This window comes from Bradysia coprophila, unplaced genomic scaffold, assembly GCF_014529535.1.
Source record: "Bradysia coprophila strain Holo2 unplaced genomic scaffold, BU_Bcop_v1 contig_94, whole genome shotgun sequence".
NCBI classification, from domain to species: domain Eukaryota; kingdom Metazoa; phylum Arthropoda; class Insecta; order Diptera; family Sciaridae; genus Bradysia; species Bradysia coprophila.
In genome coordinates, this window is record NW_023504022.1 from 8,186,971 (window position 1) to 8,211,567 (window position 24,597).

General features: G+C 35.5%; 2 long non-coding RNA genes across 2 annotated transcripts; both read left to right on the top strand.

The window, feature by feature from the left end:
* The first annotated feature begins 209 nt into the window (after window positions 1-209).
* LOC119085301 lies at window positions 210-17,733 on the top strand. The gene is made up of 3 exons (XR_005089268.1): window positions 210-220; window positions 4,945-4,954; window positions 17,681-17,733. It is a non-coding gene; the product is annotated as an uncharacterized LOC119085301 (long non-coding RNA).
* A 1,037-nt stretch (window positions 17,734-18,770) lies between these two features.
* Window positions 18,771-19,522, top strand: LOC119085302. Its single transcript, XR_005089269.1, has 3 exons — window positions 18,771-18,843; window positions 18,900-19,241; window positions 19,294-19,522. It is a non-coding gene; the product is annotated as an uncharacterized LOC119085302 (long non-coding RNA).
* Window positions 19,523-24,597: the final 5,075 nt, after the last annotated feature.

The following is a 24,597-nucleotide window of genomic DNA, read 5'->3' on the forward strand; positions in this document are numbered from 1 at the left end:
TTAGTGATGGTGCTGAGAAAAGCGAAAGTAAAGTGCACGTGGTTTGCCTGTGACAATATCATTGCTTTTTATGGCAAACTCCTGGGTAAGCTTATTATCGGACTGAACTTGTGCCCTTAACTCCTGCTTTTCTCAGCACTACCACTAAATTTTACTACTTCTATAGTCTACTTACACTGTGTACACAACCGTCTTTTTGTGTACAAAATCTAATTTTTCTGTGTTTAAAATCGGTTTTTTGTGTACAAATCCGATTTTCTTGTGTACGAAGCTGGTTTTTTGTGTATACAAATTGTGGCTTTTTGTGAACAAATACAAAATCCGTTCTTTTGTGTACGAAAGGAACTAAATTAATAAAAAGTAGACATTTTGAGTTAAAAAAATAATGAGCCGATTTGCACGTGGATTTTTTTTTTTTTATATAAAGCTGCCTTCGTCTATACCTATCAACGGTGATAACCAAATTTTATCAAACAAAAAATTGCGGCAACAATAAAGACAAAAAAAAAGTGAAAAGTAAATGTTTGCACAGCAACGACAAACATGTTCACAGACGAGTAAAAAAAAAGAAAGAATGGAGATCTTAGGCATTATTGTCGGTGACTACATATTTTCATAAAAGATTTAAATTAACTTCCTGGTAGGTAAATACTGATAAAAAAAATAAAATAAAAGAGAATGCATGCCGAACGAATGGTCTAATATTTACCGAAACACAACAACTTTTGAGATTTCATCATCAACGTACGCACCGTTAGCAGGAGAAGAAATTATCTCCGTTGAACAGTAAACACACTCTTATCATATCCTCGACAACAACAGGTGTGAAAATCTTCGGTTTTGCATGTTCTACGTCGACAAATTGATAATTTGCAGTTTCATTGAACTTCGTATCCTTCTTCTTATTTTGGTATGTCTGTGGAAAGACTACAGTGGAAAGTAGAAAAAATTTCTTTTCGCAATTCCGGTCCATAATCATCACCTTTCCATGCATCCATTTAATGTCGTTTTGAAGGTATTTATTTCACTATATTCCCGGACACAGCGCAATATGAACTTTTTTTTTCGCACGCAGTGCGTTATCAACTTTTTTCGCACGCTAAAGAACCTATTACCTTCAACGAAGGCTAAATTTTTATAAATAAAAATCTTGCTTTGACCAGAAATCGAACCCCCGACACCAAAAGGTTTTTGAGCACAAAGCAGCGACTTTAGCCATTCGGCTATATAGTCACACAACTATACCGAACGTATTGTTGAAGCGTATATACTAAGCATTGACTACTCGATTTCATTCAACGCGTCTCTTTACATCACATTGCAATGTGTATTATAATGCAGCCTTCTTGATCGTTCAAATGAATTTCTGTATACACAAGAATTTTGGAACAAAATGTAGGACATGTTTTGCATTGGAAAGGTGATTATGGCCCGAAATTACGAAAAACGTTGTATCTACCACGGTAGGTATGCCGGTATTTTTTCGCACACGACGTCTTGTCGACCTCGGCTTCGCCTCGGGTCGACAATCGACATCTAGTGCGAAACAATACCTTCATACCTACCTTGGTAGATAAATAACTATTTTTTAATTCAATTTCTTTAGTCAAGTCTCTAGCAAATAGCTTTTTTCATATCATGTGCCTAAAAGGAAATTTTGGGTAATGGAAATTGTGAATCCGTGGCGAAGCCGAGGTCAACTACACGTCGCGTCGTATGAGCAAAATTACAGTTTAGGCGTAAATTAAGAACAAGATTTTATGTACAGCAGGGTGATCCTAATTTTTACAAACGTCACTTTTACGAACTACTTTGATCGCAATGCTGTACATAAAAGCACTCGTCTAAACCAAACCGAATGTCAAAACGACAAAAAACAATTACAAAAATATTGTTCATGCTTTTGTTTTCCCTGTGGTCTTAAGTGGCTTATTACACACCTAGGCAAAACAAGAGAATTGGTTTAAATTCACACCAAAACTCAACTTTTCAACTTTTTATCTGTTGTTATGTAAATAACAACTAACATTAGTAGGGAAAACGGGAAATCACAGCATGTAAGTTCTGGACTTTTCAATTTGTGATAAACTATTTTTGCAGAAATCATTCCATAAAATTCACTACGATGAAGCTTTCTACTCATATTGTACTGTAATCCAGTGAAGGTTGGAGGATTTTTATTTCGAGGAATATTTCGAATTATAATTACTTTTCCAGTAAACTAACTAAAACAGTGAGGAAATCAAAAAATAAACAGTGTGGTAATGAGAAACCAGTGCGGAAAAGTCGTACATTTCCGCACTCAAATGAGTTACAAAATATTGTTGTATTGTGACACTCGGTTGGGGAAATGTATTTTAGATTTGAAATGATTTTTCGCTGTTAATTTAATTTCGTTAACCAGCCGTTGTAGCCCAACATAATAGGAATTGCTCTATCGACACATGTACAAGTACAACCAAGTGCATCAGAGCATAATATAGTTCGCAAATTATCCATATACGACAGGGATCAGTATAAATCAAAACCAACAAAAAAAAGAAAGAAAGACGTAGGGAAAGAATGAAAAGTTATAAATAATTTTCTTTAGAGCAGCGCAGCCTTCAGTTTATTCGCCATATACAATTAAACGTGAAAACGAAGACGAGAAAAAGAAATAAATAAATTTTTTTTCCCGCTAGTTCTTCAGTGAAACATAGCTCAAACATAGTACCCATCGTAATACCTTCGAGCCACACACATAGAGAGAGGAGTATACTTTTCTCACTGCGGCATAGAAAAGGCCATTAGACTACAACAGCACTCCTTGATTTACCACGAACATAAAAATGATTTATCAGTGACATTAAAATAATGCACATACAACACATAGACATTTTTTGGTTTATAGAAACGAAAACTGGAGAGAATTTAAATGTATTTCTACGTATTCTGGGGGGCTACACGAACAACGAAATATCGTAATACGGATTTTTTGAACAGCCAGGGAGGAAATGAGGACGTTAATTAAGGATTACGATAGCGCACAAAACTTTTAAACATTTCAGTTAAAATTAAGTGGATCCAACAGAAAGGAACGCGTCGCATGTATTTATATGATTTTTAGGTAAAATGATATTACGCCGATGTAACACCTCGATTCGCCACATTATAAGCAGCCATAAACAGCGAAATTGTTTATTTATTTCATCGAAGCATAATTCACATTATACACACATTTACCCGATTCGGTAATGGTTTTCTCATATCCTCATACTGCAAAACTGTGTGTGGAAATGGAAAATGAAGGTACAGTACAATAAACGCATAGGATAACTTACTGAGGAAAAATAGCAGTAAACTATGGATACGTCTGCACATTATTACAGCCAAAAAAAAAAATGAAACGAAACGAGAAACGAAATACACTTTTATTTTTGGAAAAAAATTAACGCTCACACTCGTCTTAGCAGCACCATATCCCAGAATGGTTATGTTGAAAAATTTATTGTAGAATACAGCAGACTGAGGGAGCCTTGCACGTCATAAAGGAAAGACAGCGCGCCACAACTAACAGAACAAGCATAAATATAAACGAACGGAAAAATGTTTTGGTGTAGTATCACAGAGGGCAAATGGTTGTGGATAACGTAAGCGCATAATGCTATGTGTTTGTATGTGGGAATGAAAAGAAATCTAATGATTTATTGAGGCTTAATTTTCTGTAAAAGCCATTTCTGAATGTTGTTTTATGATTTTTCGCTTTTTTATGTATATATTTTGGGTGTATACGATTCTACATAAATTATAAGGAGAAACGCTTTTTTTGCACTTGTACACTTGTACGTACCTACTGTTTGTCATAGACGACTTACCATATTAACAGTTGAAATTGGTATGTTGTCTGCTTGGCAAATCAATTTAATTTTTTTTTTTTTTTTTTTGCATAGTGTTACATTTAAGAGGTGGCATGGTGGCGCTGATGTTAGTCGGGACTGGTCTATATCTCAGCAATCATGCAATCATACATTGTAGAAATCGTAAATTAGGACAAGTTTTTGTCGAAACAATAAATATAATTAAAAAAATAAAAATTTTCCTTGTTGGGTTGAGCTTGCCTGACAAGTTAAAGATTTTTTTTTTTAAATTCCATTCTTCATTTGGCTCAAGTATCTTCATTTTCAATTTTCAATTCAATTTCAATTTCAATTTCATTCCAATACAGTTTACGATTTCTGTTGTTTTTAAATGGTTAAGTAATGAAAACTCCTAAAGGATTTTTTACCAGTCGTCTTAAGAAAGATAATCCTTCGCACTTTAGATGGAATGTGTTATTTCGTTAACAAAATGCCCGTTAATTAAATCTATTACTTCTGTTGGTCAAACTATTTTCTACTCAAAACTTCACATAATTTATGACCAACCTAAGCCAGCAATACAACAATATCCAGCCAAAGCAATATCCATCAAAATCTTGTACTTCATTTGTTTTAACATATACATTATATAAGAGAAAATACGAGCCAGATGTTTTGAATCTTGTCGTCGTTGTCGATAACAGATGAAATCTCGAAATCTCGTTCATATGTAATTACTAAGAAGTGATGATGATAACACCTTCGTAACTTACCTGCATTGGTATATTAAACCACCTGAAATTTCGTAATAGACACATACTAAACGAACTGACCTTTATATACTTAGAGGGATTATTTTGAAAAACAGCCTACCGAAATCGGACGCATTTTCCAGTGGACTTTTTTATATGTGCCTAGAAAGGACTTCGACCCTAGAAGCCAAAACCACTCTCAAAAAAATTCTTCGAAGCTTTTATGGCTGGTGAATGGTGATCAAAATCCGAAAACTTGCACTTTTCTTACCAAAATTTCTCCGGGTACACAAGCCGTACATGGTCGTGTGGGGTGTCATTAGAAAGGTAATCACATGCACTATTGAGCCGAATAGAGACTCATTGGTTTTAAAATTAATCCACACTGAAATATGTGCAGTTGAAGTTTTAAACCGAAAACTTGCACTTTTCTTACCAATATTTCTCCAGTTACACGAGCCGAACATGGTGGTTTGAAAGGTAATTTTATGTGCTTTTGGGCCAAATAGGGTCTTATGGGGTTTGGATGCATATGCGATGAAATATGAGAAGTTGAAATGTGTAAGTGCCCATATTTCATCGCATATGCGATTTTCTATTTTCGGCTTTCGATCACCTTTCACCAGCCATAAAAGCGTCGAAGAATTTTTTTGAGAGTGGTTTTGGCTTCTAGGGTCGAAGTCCTTTCTAGGTACCTATAAAAAGTTCCACTAGAAAACACGCCCGATTTCGGTAGACTGTTTTTCAAAAGAATCCCTCTTAAGGGAAGGGTAAAGACTTTGACATTGAGATAACTCCATCTAGTTGTGATGAGTGTCAACGCTTATCCATTTTCAATAATGCCGATAGATGGCTATTGTAGTAAACATTATATTTTGATGACTCACGTAAACTACTATTTGCAGCAGAAAATTTCTCGCAGCTTTCCCTTGTAATGATGTTCGTTGGATAAAGCGCATGAAATAGCCAGATTCTACTCGTTTCAGGCAAAAAAACAACAACAAATTTTCACACTTTCCCTGAACACTTCTAACATTTACAATGTCCAATCTGCAATTCGATAATAATGCCAAAAATATTACTCAGACATGTTCGTTTGCACTTATATTTACACTCATTTATGCGACTAAATGTAGTAAAGAATGAGAAAATTCATAAAAATTTAAATAAAAACGTATTTTACTTCGCGAATTCGATTTCATTTGTTTACACGGATAATATCAGGAAAAACTGACACATTGAAAAACTACAACTGGCTACTATTGCTTACTTTACTGTTCAAAACTCACTATATTGGTGGATGATATATTCTTATACCTTATTTATTGCCTTTCGTAATGGTTTATTGAAATGGTTATTGAGATTAACGAACGTTTTTAATTTTGGGTTGATAGTAAAAAATAAACGGTTCAAGGCGCACACATACTATAGTTTCTACTTTTCAAATATAATGAACCAAAACCCTTCAACTTTCTTCGAAATGTCTGCTGTAACAGTTATATTCGAGCCGAAAAGATACAAATAATTCCTGCCTGTGTTTGATGTGTTTTTTTATTAGACCGAACAAAAAACGTGAAATTATTACTCAATTACTGAATTCTCATAATTCTCATTATTGAAAAGCAAAGGTTTAGTCTCATATTTTTTGACACTGCAATACTAAATGCATCTGCCCACATAACAATTTTTATCCAGGCTAATCGGTTATTGCTTGAAAAAGCAGATACAAATGTCTGAACTGACACTATCGCGGCTGATTTTTTTTTTATTTCTGTTTGTTCAAAAGTTTATTGTCACCGAAATTCAACACAGATATTTCAACGGTGATTGCGTTTCAATGAGTGAATTATACAAAACGTTTCCATAGATCTGAGAGTGTGTGTTTTGAATTGAGTGAGAGTCTACAGAAGAAATAAGTTGCTCTGTGATCACCATAGCGTTGGTTGAGTGGTTAAAAAAAATAGTTATCAACGTTGGTTCTAATAGATTCATGTACATATTTTTGAGAGAATCTAGCTGTTCAATTGTTTATTTTTAGAATTTTTTATAAAAGCTGAAACGAGGTACTTACTTTATTTTATTTTTTATCCATTTATACACGTTGAAATCATTGTTAGAACAAAATTGTCCCGGTAATATTACACAGACAAGTTTGTTTTACGCTTTAATAATTCGATGCCTAGAGGTTATTGAAATTGTTGCGCAAGTGCCTTGTAGTTCATGAGTCGACTTATCAATTACGATCATTAGTGTTTTTTTTCATACAAGACAAACTTTAACAGGACACATATTTTCCACGTATTTGGTTGTGATTATAATATTACTCAGACAATTTTGTTTTGTTAAAACTCTGGATGGGTCGATCAATCAAAATCGAAATTCTGAAATTGTTTCAACGAGCAGAAATCAAGTACTTCGTTTGTTTGCCATGTTTATAAATATGTTCCATGTTTTACCCTATGGAGCAATACAACCTGAAGTTCAATTTTAAAAGATTATTGGAGGAAAATTTGAGTTATTCATTGAATTTGTGGAATTAAAACTGTTGGTTCTTGAAAGATCACAATTTCAATCGTAAAGACAATGATAAGTTTTATGAAATTATATTTTACATTCATTAAAATATGATATTTGTGAAAAGGACTGAGTTGAAAAAAGTTCTGTCCCGTATTTCGAGCAAAATGACAAAAATTAAGGTCCATAGGTGAGCCTAGACAAAGAAAACAGATAAAATTTTAAAGACAAAATTCTGTACAGGAAATATCATTCAAGTGCAAAAATTTTGTCTCACACATGTTTCACTCCTAAAATTCTTTTGAATGATAGGGGACATTCACAAAGCTCGCACTAATAATGATGAATAAAGAGCGTATATATTTTTGTGAATGACCACCCCATGCGATACGGAATCCGGATAATTACCTTACTCAAATATTTCTTTTTTTGAATTATACTTGCGCAGATCCATTGCCCTTTCTTCGCGAGGATTCACAATCTCCTTTAACAAAGCTTCGTTGTAAAAATAAACGAGCTCTTTTTCCATTTTCTCCTTCCAGAACTCGTCATTTTTTTCGATTTCTACAACTTCGTAGGTATCCCCCAAATAGATCACAAGATATGCCATTTGTTTCCGTGTAATGTGCAATTGACCCTGAATTTCATAGTACCAGTGACTTTTATAGTTAATGCGCCTATCGGTTGCGGTTCCTGTCCAGAATGAAATCGTTTTCAATGCATCGTTCATACACTTCCCGAATGCTTTTTTAGGACACTTAATCACGACAATGCCATTGTCTCCGTAAAGCATAAATGGTGAGGCTCCTAAATAACGATAGAAATAACCGCTCATTAAAATATTGTTACTGTTGACATACGACATAGTCAATGCAACGCACTTCAAGCATGAGTGGTACTCTAAATATGGTATTTTATCTTGATAGTGTGTGAAACATCTGCTGTTAAACACTGTAAAAAACGATTTCATACAAATTTTACTCTACTTGGCAGCTATCGACTTTGATCACTTTTGCTTGAAGTGCGTTGGTCAAAGACAAAATTTTCAATGCGATAATGATTTACTCAACATTTTGTGTTGTCACAATTTGAAGAAATAGAGAAATGAGATAATGAACGTACCTAAGAACGATATTTCTTCATCAATGAAGATTCCACATTTTGTAACAGGTTCAAATGGATATAGTTCAGTGAAAATCGGAAGAGCAACTTTTTCATAAAGTCTCTGGTGGCGCATTTCCGCTGTGTTCGCGTACTGTACATTGTTATACAGAATTTCCGACACAATTTGTGTATAGCTGGTGCGACTTCTTACGTTCAACACTCGACCAAAGTACGATGAGGTAAGCATTATTCTACGGGTTTCGCTCCATTTGAAAGAATGATGTTGGGCGAGAGTTTCTATTTGTATGATCTCTCGGTCCGTTTGGTTATCACTCAGTCGCTTGAAATGTCTGATCTTAGCACACTCGAATTGCGACTCCGTCATGTCCACTTCTTCACGACCGTCACCATAGTGTTTCTTCTGCTTTTTTTTGTTTGAATGTCCGTCGTTTGTGTACTCTTTCGGGCGATTCTGTTTTGCAATCGTATTGTCCAGACACTTTCGTTTCCTCCTGTGTTCCAGTTTCTTCAAGATCGGCGCACTCTTTCCGAAAATATGTTCTTGGATTCTAGATCCCGAGTGACCGTTACTGTTGTATTGTACACCAGCTATATTCGTCCTCAACTTATAGGACCCATCCAGTGAGTTGCATACGCGCTTTCCACCTGTAATAGTAATTTATGCACGAGTGATATATATCTGCTTGAAATGCGTGAAGGATGCAATAAACGCTTCAGCCGTATGACTTATACCGCATATATCGTAAATTGGAAGTGTAAACCCAAAATGTAAAATTCTTACCCAACGACTTAGCTATGAGACTGTTGAATCCTTCCGTTTTATTTGTGCATAGACCAGCCACCAAACTTTTTACATTGTTACCGAAGTAACTCTGACACAAATCCAGTACTTCGTAGTACACACCAGTTTTCTTCAGTACAGAGATCGTATCGAGCGCCTCTGCTGTTGTTGTCTTCGAACAATAGTATTCCGCACAATTATCATGGACTCCCATGTAATGTAGGAATGCGTTCATAACATCATTCTCAAGATTGAAATACTTTTGTGCCATCTCTACGTTAGATTCTCTCCAGTGTTTTGCGGCCAGTCGAATTCCTTTACATATATTTCTGCCTAAATCATTGAAATTTGAAGCACAGTCATAAAATGTAACCTTGTTCATGGTTTGGGCCGAATTGTGGAATTTCTCTCGTGAATTCGCACCTTTGCATGAAAAGTTGTGAAATTGCTTAAAATCTACCGTCCTCAACAGATATGCAAAGAATTCACACCGTAAGTATGCCTAAAATTCAAATTTCAAGTGAACAGATTCAATTAAAAAATGAACTGAAAAGTACGTTTTAACGCTCACTTGTATGAAAATAACGCTACGTTAAAAAGACCTTCGCACTTTGCATTTTGAATATCGACCGCACTTACGGCGTGAATTACAGCCACTAGAATGAAACTCGGTCATAAATTCTTTCTTAGGTACACTATGTGTAGTGTATTGTCATTATCAGTCTACGGTCTCGATTGACAATCTACACATCTGGTGCCTAAAAAAGCATTTATCACTCGGTGGCGTAAATAACTATTTGCGGAGCAACGAATTTTCACCGAAGGGTAAAAGTAGAAAGCGGTTTGTTACGACATTGAACAGTAATAACTTTGTTACAAATGATGTTTCCTAACAAATCTATTATTGTGTAGAGCAATGTTCTATGTCGAATAAAGAATATAAATAATATGTCTTACCGATCTCAAGATTTAAAAGTTTCCGGCCCTTCAGATTTACTTTTGACGATCTGAGGAGCGCTTTCCATTGTTTAAAAAAGTTTCGAAACAAATGATTCACGCACTCGAATTTCTCAATCGGAATGTACGGATCTTTGTATAATTGCAGATCCCGTAGAGCTTTGTATGTGCTTGAGTCACCATCGCCAACGTATCTGTTGAATCTTGCTCCTTTCGTAGCGCAGTATTTAAAGCCATCAATTATGATCTGAGTCTCCATTCCGCTCGAGGGACCTTCAAAGTTTTTATTGCAGTTATGTTTTCGCGGTGAAACACTTCGAGATTCGGCAATCTTGCAGATGTGACAATATTTTTTCTTAACTTCTGAGTACAACATTTTATTTGTCCGGAGTCCAATAATAGCAGCGCATCCCGCCAATGACGTGAAATTGCCGGTATACGCTCGCTTCTCCCAGCTCCCGTCGAATTCCACGGAGATCAACGCATTTCCAGCTGCATCGACTTCATTGTGTTCTCTAGCCAACCTTATTTCCTCGTCCAATGCTTCAGCTTCTAGTTGTTTGCAGAGCTTGAAATATTCTTTTTGGATTTTATCTTCTTCGTATTTGTGGTAAGTGACATAGCTCATGGAAGGTACATTTAAATGAGCCAGAAATTCTTGCAGGTGGTAATGACCAAGACCAATTGCGGTAATACCAAGAATGGCTGATATATTTATGTTTTCAGCATCGTCATAGGTTGGGCAGGACTTGAATACAAGTGTTTCTCCACAATCACCACACACGAATATAAACGAAGATTGTAGCCCCCTTTGTGTCTCTTTTGAATATGTGAACGTGCCAGACTCACAACTTGTACATGCAAACCGTGTCAGCTGCATCATTTGATTGAAAATATAAGCCATATCGACAATTCTGCGACCGGATATTTGCTAGAGTAATTGTAATTACTTTGTCTTTAGATGATTTTAAGCTCAGACTTCAAGAATTCTGTTACCTGATGGAATCGATTTTGAGATGGAGTTTTCGGAACTTGTTCTGTTTCAAGCACAGGATTTAAAGCATCAATTGGCTAGATAAGTAAAGAATATATTTTTCTGAATTCTGTTCCCGTTCTACACAAACAAATGTTATATAATTAGAAGATCTACAGAAAACAGTACCTAAGTTATGCATACAGGAAATGCTGTTTAACTAAAGCTCAAACGTAATAGATATTATTACATCTCGTCATTACTAATGTCGGCGCTCTATATTTTTTTTGTGAACCAACTTCATTGCTATGATACTTCATGGATGAAATTATTACACCAGAAAATAGAGCGCAAGAATGAAGTACTGAAGAAAACTGTGGCGCTTATACAGGCGGAGGTTTTAGTCTTTAAAATGTACACTTCCACCGACGAGAAATATTTTGATTTCTATTATAATCCAATTTCAAATGTGTCATGATGAGAATGCGGAAGAACATAAACTGGATTGAAACAGCCGATTCTTTTGTCTCTCTGTAGTCATATTCTAGTTTTTCCGTAAGACTAAAAAGGAATAGATTTGCCGGCCCGTCAAGCAAAAATTTTGTTGGAGCTTTGAAGCACAAACGTTGACACGAAATGTGTAACAGTGTAAGTGAGTACCATTAATTTGTGTCACTTTTTAGTCTGAGAGTTTTCCAGTATAGAAAACTTTTAGTATCTGGGAGACACAAAGTACACACAAGCAAAAAATAGTTCATTTTTAGTGTTAACGACTTCAAAATGCATGCATACTCGCAATTCGAAAATTCAATTTTTTAGTCTCGGTTCTCGTGAAATATTGCCAAAATAGAAAAAAGCCACAAATTTTCTTGTAATAAATCTTGACGATTTTTTGGCAATAGTTACTTCGCGGCCATGTTACCTCAAATCGCAGATTGTATAAAACTTTCTAAAATATTTTTTTTTACGGACAAAAATAAGCGATATGGACATGGAAGTCTTTCACAGAAAAATTGGTGTTAACTTTAATGAAGTGAAGGTTTTTACTTTATATGCTGAGAGAGTATTGGTGTGACTTTCCCATCTGCAGGTACAGGAAAGTACCTTTCGCAGTGCATGCACCAACACGATCTCAGCTGTTGTGTGTATTGGGGTGTCATACTATAATGTCGCTAAAGCTTCGGTGAAGCTGCTATTTTGTTTCGATAATATAATAAAGCTGAATTGAGCTGATGTTTTGATGGAAGAAAGCCCAAAAATAATAAAGCATTGGAAACTAGGATCGCAAATCAAATACAAAAAATACAAAACTACAAGCTTCACCTCAGTCTGATATTCAATTGAATTTGCCATAGTTTCGTCACAGTCATAAGTTTCATTGGAGATAGGACAATCATCGTTTGCGCTCCTTTGTTCTTCAAAATTGTCATTGTTGACTGGAGATAATTCGTCAATTAAATCATCATTTGGCAGTTCCTTGTAATTAAATACACCGTTACCATCAAATTGAAGACATATATCAAATCACCCAAACCCACCCAAATATTTGTGAAATTGTTACCTCAATTAGTTCGTAAAACAGCATGTACGCATCTTTTCCTGATACAAGACTTGAGCTGACTGAACGAACTGAACGATCATCAAATTCGTAATTTACCCCATTCGAAGCCAAAATGATGGTGTTATAGTGGCCGACATTTCGTGATTCTCCAAAATGGTTCACGATAGCAACCAGCTTATATTTCCATTGTGAGACTTGAGTTTTAAAAAAATGTTTCTTTATGCTCACTTCCGACGAAATTCCAATTGTGTCTGTAATCTTTCTGCCTTTATCTGAAAATCTTCGAAGCTGCACACAAAGACACGGTGGCGCTGAGACTATGAAGTTTTTCTTTTTTACATTGTTGGAGGTTCGGGTGGCATCACATAGATACTCAATGTCTTCACGATCGAAATATGAGTCAACAGCTGCTTGCACAGTACTGCTTCCTACCACATGTACAGCTAAATCTGTGATTACACTGAATGATTGGTGAGATTTGTGACACGAACTGCATTCAATATGTGTTGTTAAATTGACTGTGAAATTGCTTGTAATCCAATGTGCCGAATGCGCTTGTTTTTCCAACTCTTGGTTAAAGACGATTAAAAATTCGTGTGAATCCTGATGTTCTCCATTTAATAACTCGGAAAATCGTGAATTTGTCATTTTTAAGGCACCGTACAAATGATATGGGCTACATGCCACCTGGCCGTATTTAACGTTTTTATATAGATCGAGTACCATACACGAAATACAGTCTCGGATTTTACATTTGTGAGCATTGCCAAGATCAGCTTGAAGACAATTCGATACTTTAGGTATTCGGAATATAGCTTGTAGGGTGGCGTTCAAAAAACAGTTTTGTCTCTTGTTTATAAGTCCACAACCAACATAGAATTGCTGCAAGTGATTTTTGGAAATGTAAAGTCGACATGAAAAAAAGGTGCGGAACTTCTAATCTCACCTGAGCCATAACAACGAATCAACATACAGTTATCAAAATCGAATAAAATTGGATTTGATTTCAATATTGTTCTTGAAAGAATATTTTGGTCTTTACAAAGCTTACTTCAAATCAAAGCAGTACCGATTACTCCGTTTCATATCTACCCTACAATTCGTCGAAATTCCTTTTGGTACTTAGCCAATTAAGAAAGTGTAATTAGGCGAAAAAAGGTTTGTAGGAGCTACATTATAGCCATGATTGAACTTATATGTTGATCTTGAGCTTAGACTTCATGAAATAAAATAAAAACTGTTTTCATGAGATTGCCATTTATTTCAAAATGCCAAGAAAAGGTGGTCGGGCTGTGCGCCGTCATTCCAACCGGTAAAAACTTGGGTCTTTTAAATATTAACATCTACTACATCAATTTCTAATTATATCTTGCTAGAAAATTTGTCCATAAATACAATCCTGAAATAAAACGATGTTAGTTTCGTTGAATATCGCAAAAATATCCTTGATATCCTCTCCGAAGGAAATTGTTTTGGGTTTGAATTGTGGGCTATAAATGATAAGTGTATCTCAGGAAATAACTCACAAATTTCTATTTCTCCTAAAAATACACAGACGGACAGAGCCAAGACCTAACCACGAAATTGATAACATTGATATTTAGTGTGCATACAATCAGCACAATCGTCATTTAGGGCGATAATATTGCATTTTAGTGTGTAGGCAAAGTATACACAATCACCACCTAAGGTGATAATGAGGCATTTTTATGTGTGAGCAACGTACACAATCACCAGCAAGGGTGATAATGCTGCATGTTTATGTGCGAGCAACGGACACAATCACCAGCAAGGGTGATAATGCTGCATTTTATGTGCGAGCAACGGACACAATCACCAGCAAGGGTGAATAATGCTGCATTTTATGTGTAAGCAACGGACACAATCACCAGTAAGGGTGATAATGCTGCATTTTATGTGTGAGCAACGTACACAATCGCCAGCTAGGGCAATTCAGTTGCATTTTTATGTGTAAACAACGGACACAATCACCAGCAAGGGTGATAATGCTGCATTTTATGTGTAAGCAACGGACACAATCACCAGCAAGGGCGATTCAGATGCATTTTTATGTGCGAGCAACGGACACAATCACCAGCAAGGATGATAATGCTGCATTTTATGTGCGAGCAACGGACACAATCACCAGCAAGGGTGATATAATGCTGCATTTTTATGTGTGAGCAACGTACACAATCGCCAGCTAGGGCAATTCAGTTGCATTTTTATGTGTAAGCAATGGACACAATCACCGGCAAGGGCGATTCAGATGCATTTTTATGTGCGAGCAACGGACACAATCACCAGCAAGGGTGATAATGCTGCATTTTTTTGTGTGAGCAACGTACACAATCGCCAGCTAGGGCAATTCAGTTGAATTTTTATGTGTAACCAACGGACACAATCACCAGATAGGGTGATAATGCTGCATTTTATGTGTGAGCAACGTACACAATCGCCAGCTAGGGCAATTCAGTTGCATTTTTATGTGTAAACAACGGACACAAACACCAGCAAGGGTGATAATGCTGCATGTTTATGTGCGAGCAACGGACACAATCACCAGGAAGGGTGATAATGCTGCATTTTATGTGTAAGCAACGGACACAATCACCAGCAAGGGTGATAATGCTGCATTTTTATGTGTGAGCAACGTACACAATCGCCAGCTAGGGCAATTCAGTTGCATTTTTATGTGTAAACAACGGACACAATCACCAGCAAGGGTGATAATGCTGCATTTTATGTGTAAGCAACGGACACAATCACCAGCGAGGGTGATAGTGCTGCATTTTTATGTGTGAGCAACGTACACAATCGCCAGCTAGGGCAATTCAGTTGCATTTTTATGTGTAAACAACGGACACAATCACCACCAAGGGTGATAATGGTGCATTTTTATGTGCGAGCAACGGACACAATCGCCATCTGGAGCGATTCAGATGCAGTTTTGTGTGTGAGCAACAAACACAAACACCAACTAAGGTGAAAAATTGCTAGGTTATGTGCATGCAACTAGCACAATCAATTTCGTGGTAAAATTGTTTTCAGTTTTTCAAATAGGTATCAAAGAGAAACGGCTAAGATTAGAATATATAGTGGGGGAAAACAGCCAAATCAGTTTTTACCAAAACTCATAAATGTACCCCTTGCTAGCTACTGATTTGAACATTAGTTTCGTGATTCAAAAAATATTTCCAGCAATACTTTCCCTAACTTTGGAAGATTTCTGAGATGTGTGTATGTGTGTTTGTATGTTCGTATAGTACGTTGGAATCTAAAAACCTATGTCAAGACTTTCGTTGAGCTTTTTGTGCTTCATAGTTTTCATCTTGGAATCCATCCATTGAATGCACCCGTCCGTAATCCATGTTCCTGACAGAAATTCAATTTGATTAGAAGTTTTGATATGATTGATTTTTACATTAAATTTTGGGCTACGGTGAACTTAATTATTTTTAAATCAAAATAATGGACACCATTAATAGCAACGAAGAATGAAATAGTCACTGCTGAAGTCACCAAAATTTTTATCAATATTTTCTTCAGCTAAGAAGCAGTTGGTCCACTTATACAAGCACATTGCTTAATTATGTCTTTAGACGGGTAATTCTTGGTAAACCTGTCGGTATAACCATATAAAACGTGTGATCAGTATTTTTGTATGAGTAGACCAGCTGTAACTAATTGCTGACTATAAACTCTATTGGAAGAAAATTAGGTGGTCGCTAAAGTTCGATTACGTAGTACAGGTAGAGGAAAATAAGAAGTCACATTTACAATCCAATTTACATATTCCGTATGCATTACCAATGTGGAATAATGAACATCAATTGGATTGTAATCGTTGAAAAAGTGACTTCCTTAGTTTTCTCTGTAAGCTGTATTTTGGGTTTTTTCATTTTTCCTAAATGGATGCCTGACTCTACAATTATCAGTAATAGATGTGTTTACTCTAAATTTGGTGGACAGTTAAACCGATTTTATTGTTTTTGAATGAAAATTGGACGGCTATGAACAGAACAGAGTAAGATAGTAAATTCTTTCGTGAATGATATTGTGTGGAAGAAAATTTGTCCGCACCTGGTTCACTAATTGTTGCAGACATACTTTGGTACAATGGATGTCTGCATTTTTTTAGTAAAGATATAGTATGTAGACGTAGACACATCTAAGACTCATTAACAAAATATACAATTTAAATAGCTTCAGAATGCTGTACGAAACGTTAGGCTGATGGTATTTTAGTTACTTTGCTTTATAGAATATTTGTATAAACAGAGACAAACTAGCAACACTCCCAACTGACCCATTCGATCTGATTATTTTTTAGTCACCTTTATAAGCAAGTACCTTTCTATTTAAAAAAATGGATTGTGCAATATCCTCGTCCAATAAACCAAGCTGGGTGGAAAAATTGGCTGTCATACCAAGAGTGTGTAATCTAAAACCATTTTATTGGAAACAGTTAGTTTCTCTGAATTTTCCCGGTAAACAAAATACTTACACGGCTTCCCGAAAGCGTAAAATTGCTCTGCAAATATTCATAAAAGATTTTATTGTTCAGTCACACATTCTTCGTTTTACATAGGGAATACCATCAGCAATGCAATAACACCGTACACTTCAGCCCGAACTTAATATTTGTTCAATCGCCGTTCGAGTAATTCGATTAATTACCATTAATTACTGCCCAATGCTAATTAATAATTATTTTCTTGTTTTTATTTGGATCAGTACTTTTTTGTCTTGACTTTTTTCTTGACAGTATCTAAACCAAGACACAAAATATTCCTTGATTCCTTTGTTTTTTCAAAATTGATTGAATGAATGAATGAATGAATGAATAGACAATTAAATTGGGAGTCTTTTACTTTCATATTGAATATCTAGAGTCTTACTCGACCGAATTTATGAAATAACAGGTAATGACACCTAAGAATAAGGCGGACATCCAAATATGAAATTTTCAGTGGATATTTTCCAAAGTATATAAACACCAAAGGTAATGTAAACCAAGGTTGTAAACTTTGGGGAGGTCACGCAGATCGCCATTTTATTAGATGCGCGGGAACACACCACGTCTGATGATTTTACATACAAAAAAATTCACCACATCATCAAGACGACGAGAATCATCACAGCAGGTGAATTTTTGAATGAAATCCCCATGTTATCGAGAGTTCCACGCAGAAATAATGGAATGATAAATAAATGGTTTATTTAAAAAAAAAAGAGTCGATGTATTTTCTGTATGACTCTTTAAATATACGAAATTTTAGAAGTATCCCTACTATTGTGTTCACCTATTCCTGAAACATACATTGTTGGAATTTCGATGGATGAAATGTTAATCCTCCCGACCTCGTAATCAAGTCAGATGTATCCTTACCTGTTCTTAAAGTACCTTTTTTTCTTGCCTAAATGCAACATCTATTCACCTTTTTAAATTTGTTGATTCTCAATCAAAACGCAGTACAAAATATTTAGACATTGTCTAATTTACTTTATGGTAGACGGTGCCGAGGAATTTCGCGCCGCCCGAGATTCCTACATTTTCAATATAAAGAAAAAGTGGAAATGGGTGCGAACTCAATTTTTGGTGTTTATACAGATACCGTGAAATGGAAGGAGTTTTGTTCGTTCCTAGGGAATTCATCCTTTTACTAAAAAGGAGTTTTGTTCGTTCCTAGGGAATTCCTCCTTTTACGAAATGTGAAGAAAAGACATTTTAATCGTTCCAATTCATCCTTTTACGAAATGTAAGGAGTATTGTTCGTTCCTATGAAGTTCATTCTTTTATGAAAAAACGCCTAGGGGCTTTTTTTTCTCAAAATCGAGTTCGCACCCAATTCCAATTTTCAGTTTATCAAAAAAGTGGTCAAAATCGAGCTCGGACCCAATACCAATAATATTGGTCCAATACCACTTTTCCACTTTTTCTTAAAATTGAAGATTCATTATGTAAAACCGAAAATGTATGGGCGCGAGATTCCGCGATTTCGCGATTTCGCAGGGCGCGAAACTCCGTTTTCATACCTAGGACCCGAAAAGTGCGACTTCGTACTAAACGTACGGACTAAAAGTCTTTTTTAGCGTATTCGATTCCAGACCTCACCTTCGGCTCTGTCTGGAAACTTCTCACACGCTAAAAAAGGCTTTTATTCCTAGGTACGAAATGTACTATTTTTACGCGAAATTCCTACCAGCCGTTTTCAAGGAATTTATACAGCTAAAGCACTTTTTGGCTCGAAATTTCAAAATTTAACATGTAATAGTAGGCACTCTTTTTCACAAATTGAGTTCAGTCAATTTACTCTCATCTTTTCGAGTTTCAAGAAATGGTAGTTTCAAGAGTTTAAGGATCATACTCATTTCTGATTGGCTTATATTGTTTCAGGCCAAGCAAAACGAGCCCAAAATAGGTGTTGGTACTGAGCTATCTCAAACCCGAAAACGATCAGAGCGAATTCAGAAACGTAAATTACGCCTTGCTCCTTCTCCAGATGGAGTGCCCAAAATAAAAATAAAAAAGAAGACTCTACCGAAATCTTCTACTTCCAACGAAACTCCTATTGCAAAAAAAGGATCAGGAGTAATAACCGAACAGAAAAACTGTAAAGTTTCACTGGATCCAGCCAAAAACACCAATGAACCTGTGCAAGTGAAAAAAAGAAACAAGAAAAATGCCACAACTTTTGAAATCGATTGTACCCCTATCGACATGGATGCCACCAATTTGGTATATTTGACTGGTTTTACAATTGAACTGATTTATGATACCCTCATTTTAGCGTAAAGACTTGTGGCATCGAGCTAAAAATGGCAAAATCAACTCGATCCAAAATATTCGAATAAAACAGAAAGGAAAAATCGTTTACATAACTGCTCGCTGCTATGTTCCTAAAAAATGTATTCGATCGAATCTTCATTTCTTGATAGAAGCTTATTTAAAGCAAAAGAAAATTGATCGTCCAGTTCACCTAGTCGGCGATAAAAACGTGTACAAGCTAGTTTATAAATAAACGCTCAAACTATTGTCTGTTGATCTGATATGTTTCTGAGATTTATCTTCTTGATCGACATGTTTTAGCATTCGCTGATACAAATATTTTGCATCAAATTAACAATATTTCCGGACAGGATATGTACAGGTCGATGTCTGACTAGTGCCGCACGAGAAGCTTTTTTTACAGAAATTGGAAAAGCTCAACGGGCAACTCCCGGTAGCACAGTGTCCTGTGTCGCACGCTTACAAGAGTCATTTATCAATCATACCCAATGATACTTCTTCTAGGAAGAATGTCTTCAGAATCATTTTTGGATGATATGTAAACAGTACTGAAACGTTGTACTGAAAATGACCTTACTCGTCTACACTAGAATGAATTGTTGGAATTTTAATTTGTACACTGAATTGATTTCAAGATTTTGCATGTTTTATAATATCCATTAGCTACACATTCTCCAGTTAGTTATATTTTGATAATTATACAATCAACTGATACTTCGGCAATCATTTAAGTGCGATGCGATTTTATCATGCATGAACTTCGACGTTGTAAATACTCGTCAATATGAAAGGAACATTATTTGCTCTTATAATCTGTTGAATGAGTTGAAATTGCTGAAAGTTACGTTTTCATAAAAAAAAAAAAAAAACAAACTTGTCCGAGTAATATTACGCAGACAAGTTCGTTCCGAGACCTGATTTCGAACTCGATCATGTGAGTTTGTTATTACTTTGTAGCGCACAGTTTAACCACTGCGCTATCAGGTCTCTTGACATTCGTCGTTCAATTCACTTATTTGTAGTGTTTGTTCGTTCATTCATTCGTACATCAACAGCTGTCAAGAAGGTGTGATGCGTTTGATGTGCTCTGAGTGCACTCTGTGAGCAATTAGCGGTAGGAAATTTTTTAGCGGTAAAAATGTTTTCAGAAAACCAAAAATATCGAAAAAGAAAAATCTGAATAAGAGAATTTTACGTGTTACGGCATGTTTCATTTTCATTTACATTGCCTAATCACGTAAAGCATTGTACTTACGAGGTTTCAAGTTGTTATTTGACAAGTGGGCAATACAGCCCACTTATCAAATACACAACTTGGAACCTCGGAAGTAATATACTATAATCTGTACTAGGCCGTTGTAATGTAATTATTTATGTAAGTATTGCAGTACTGTGATGTTCATTATTCATACAGAGTTCGTAAATATTTGGTCCCACGCTAGCACCTTGTTTCGTACTTTTGGCTAAAGTCTTTGCGTAAGTTACGACACATGTTTCGAACAAAACATTTAGATGCTTGTTGCACGCATGTATCTGTGGAATGGAAGAAACCTAAAGAGCTTCAGTAAAGTAGAATGCTAAAGTAAAAACTTAGGTGGAGTCTCTTTATTTTGTCAAGTACTTTTAGGAAAATTGTGTAAATAAAAGAAAATGAAAAGTGAGAAGATAAATTCAACAATCTTTAAAGGAATTGCTTCGAAGACAGATATAATGTAGTAATAAGTAATACTTGAACTTGACCTAGCTTTTTGATGTCAATTATCATCAATTATTAGACTCCGAGAAAATTTAGTATTGATAAGTTGATTTTGAAAAAATGTCAGTTCGATAAGGTTACATAATGAGATTTATATTTTATACCCTTTATAACTTTTACAAATTCATATATAAATCGCACTTCGCTTACATTTTGAACGAAGCATGGGTAGGGTATAGTACAGAAATAATATGCATCTCGGTGAGTTATCTAAAACTTTATCTACTTTCAAACACTAAAGCCGCCTAAAAATCCCTTTTCACCGAGTTTCTTATTTACAATCGAGTTATAAATGTTTCTTGGAAAATGTGTGGAGGTAAAAAGGCATTTATTGCTCGTTTCAAACAAATAATTGCATATATTCCATCTCTCCTGTACTTTTGTTTCTTTACTTTCGCAGTAGTACAGACGAAGATGGATGACCTTTTTTTGAAAAAAAAAAAAAAATCACCATAAAACAAAGGCCTGTAATATTACTCAGACAACTTTGTTTCATTAGCGGGCTTCGAACCTACTTCTTTTCAGTCCAGCATTTTACCGTTGTAGCGGCGGTTTTACTCACTCGGCTATACAGTTCGCTTACATTGAATACATTTTGAATGAATATGGATATTCTGCCGTACAACGCATAAAAACCTTAGAGAGACAAATTTGTGAAATTTATCTATCTAAAGTTTGTATGCATCGTACGGTTAGTGCATAGGTTTAGGTATGCAACACCGTTTTGTTCATTATGCGGTAAAAGTAGAAGCAACTTTTGCGTACTCTAAAATTTCAGAGTTTTATTATAAACGGTACAACTCTATTTTCCTAAAACTATAAGTAAAGTGAAAAAAGCATCCATAACTCTACTCATTTTCAAATACCAAAAGTAATAGTAGCCAGTGTTAATTTCTCTGCTTTCGACGTGTCAGTTTGTCAGTGTAAATAAATAAAATCTAAGCTGTGTACTAAAATAGGTTTTCCATTTTGTTTTCCTTGCTTTTATTAGAAATAGTTGTAATTGGTTGCCAACATAAGTAAAAACAAACCTGTCCGAGTAATATTATCAGAATTTTGGAGAATTCCAAATTACAAATGTGAATAATATAAATACGGTGTGCCGTAGAATTTTGTTATTATTGCCTAAAATTTATCAAATTAGGCTTGTGCATGCATCTACTTTGTTTGGGAAAGTGCAAATGTAAGTAAAAACTACGAAAAAGTTTTTTTTTATCACAAATTGAGGATTATGTGAATAATAAATAATACCATATTGAACACCTATCGACATTAACGTGTAGTAAACTCACGACTCTTAGATGTCGCTGTCTCAATGTCAAAGTCTTTCCCCTTCCCTTAACGTAAATTACGAAAATCGACGAAATAGGTTTTTCGAACTGTGCCTGTTTTTAATAACGTAATGAAGAAGATTATTGCACGTAGTCTTAGAGTGCGAAACAAAAACTTAGAGTAGAAACTCTAATATATTAGACTGAACTTATGTTTAATAACACATAAATTCACTCTTATTCAGCCAGCAATCATGAACATATTTAGAAATGATAGAACCTTTCATCTACTCGTTTTTTAATATTCATTGAAATACACAACAAAACACCTCTCTCACTGTCACAATCCTGAGAGACTTCAGTGCAATGCAAATGTTAAGAACAACAAAATCAGTAAACATCTGTCACATCTCAACAGGCAGTAGCAAAAATATTCCCAGTGTGAGGAGACTAGTCTTTACTTTATACAGGTATATGTTAAGCGAATCACGAAAAAATTAAATTTTATGAAAATTTGCTATGTAAAAATATATTGCATTTTTTTATGATTCGCTTAACATGTCCGTGTATAAAGTAAAGACTAGTTTCCTTACACTGGGAATATTTTTGCCACTGCCTGTTGAGACATGGAAGATGTTATCTAATTTGCATTGTAATAAAGTCTCTTAGGATTGCAACAGTGGACAGGCGATACGGTTTTTGTGTCATAATGTATGTTTCCGTGTTTTGGCTTGGCAGTTCATTCCGTCCCGGTCCCGGAATTGTATAAAACGTTGTATGCAACACGAACCGTATGCTGGTATATTATCGCACTAGATGCTAGATTGCCAATCCATGGCGAAGCCAGCATAAGATTCTTGGTACATAAATAACTATTATGCCATCGAGTTATAAATGCTTTTCAGGCACTTTTTAGGCCGAGTGTGACTTTACTTTACACATCGAGTATTCTCGAAAAAGCCAATGAAAGATTCACTCATTAGTAGACGCAATTGACCATAATTATTAGTATGTCTAGACAATTCACTTGATCTGTACTGGCCATACATAGAAAGACGGAAATGGGCATAACAATTCTTTCAACTTTACCTTTAATTCCTATCAAAAGTAAACATTTGCTTCTTTTCCACGATAAATTTTCACCAAGAAAATTTTGACTTCCATAAATACCTCAGAGAGCGTCGTCGTTTCATGAATGGCGCCAAAATTTCCACATTTCCCACGATTTCCTTTATCAAATTAAGATTAACAGCGGTTTTCTAAACATACTTTTCTGGAATATAATACATCAGACGGTGCTGTTTACAAAGGACTATTATTATATGTGTGTGCTCTATCCTCCAACAGTGGTTGTTATAATACGTTATGTTATAGTGCGCGCCTCCAAAAGAAACTACTATATGCCGTATGTGTGTTCGGATAAAGTGTTAAAGAGCTGTCGAGAACTATGTAAACAACCCGCATTAAAGCGACTCTATTATATGATAATGTTATATAGACTAGAACGCTTAGTATTTTGGTGATGAGACGACACATAACTTATACACAACACGCAACACATAAAAACCGTGTATATATACTACACACATGGTGTATAATAAGCAGCAGCAGCAGCAGCAGCAGCAGTATAGTGAAAGGCAAACATACCGGCAACAGCCTAATACTATCATCATATCATCATCAGCATCACCATTCACTTCCTCGTCTCGTTTCCATTATAACATACAACACTTTATGGTGTAACGTGTAACGCGAGCTATGCGAAGTAGGATATAAATTAGAGTCATCAACACAAAACATTAGTTTATGACTCTCTGAAGTCGAAAGAGTAAACGGTTTTTGAGTATTTTCAAAACACACACCGAATGGTGAATTAAACAATAAATTTTAAATGAAATTTTTGTTGTTTACAATGGCTGGAAGAAGATGTTCGGGGCTAATGAAGAAGAGTAGAAGAAGTAGAGAAAAAAATAGGCGCCAAATAATAAATGAGCTGACGAATATTAGAAGCAGCTGTTGGACGTGTGTACTATTAGATTCTGGACCGGACGAACCTGTCGACATTTTGTTTGATATTTTCAATTTGTACAACTTTATTATTTCTGTAATTATTTTAATTGTTGTTCTACCGTGATATGCACGGCATTCAGTTTCACTTTGTTTTCTTAAGGATTGAAATTTTCCATCAAATTGGAAAAATATCGGTATCGGTGTATGAGAAAGAGAAATGATTTTTGATCACACGTGCTATTAGAATTGTACGAGTCACATTTTCGAG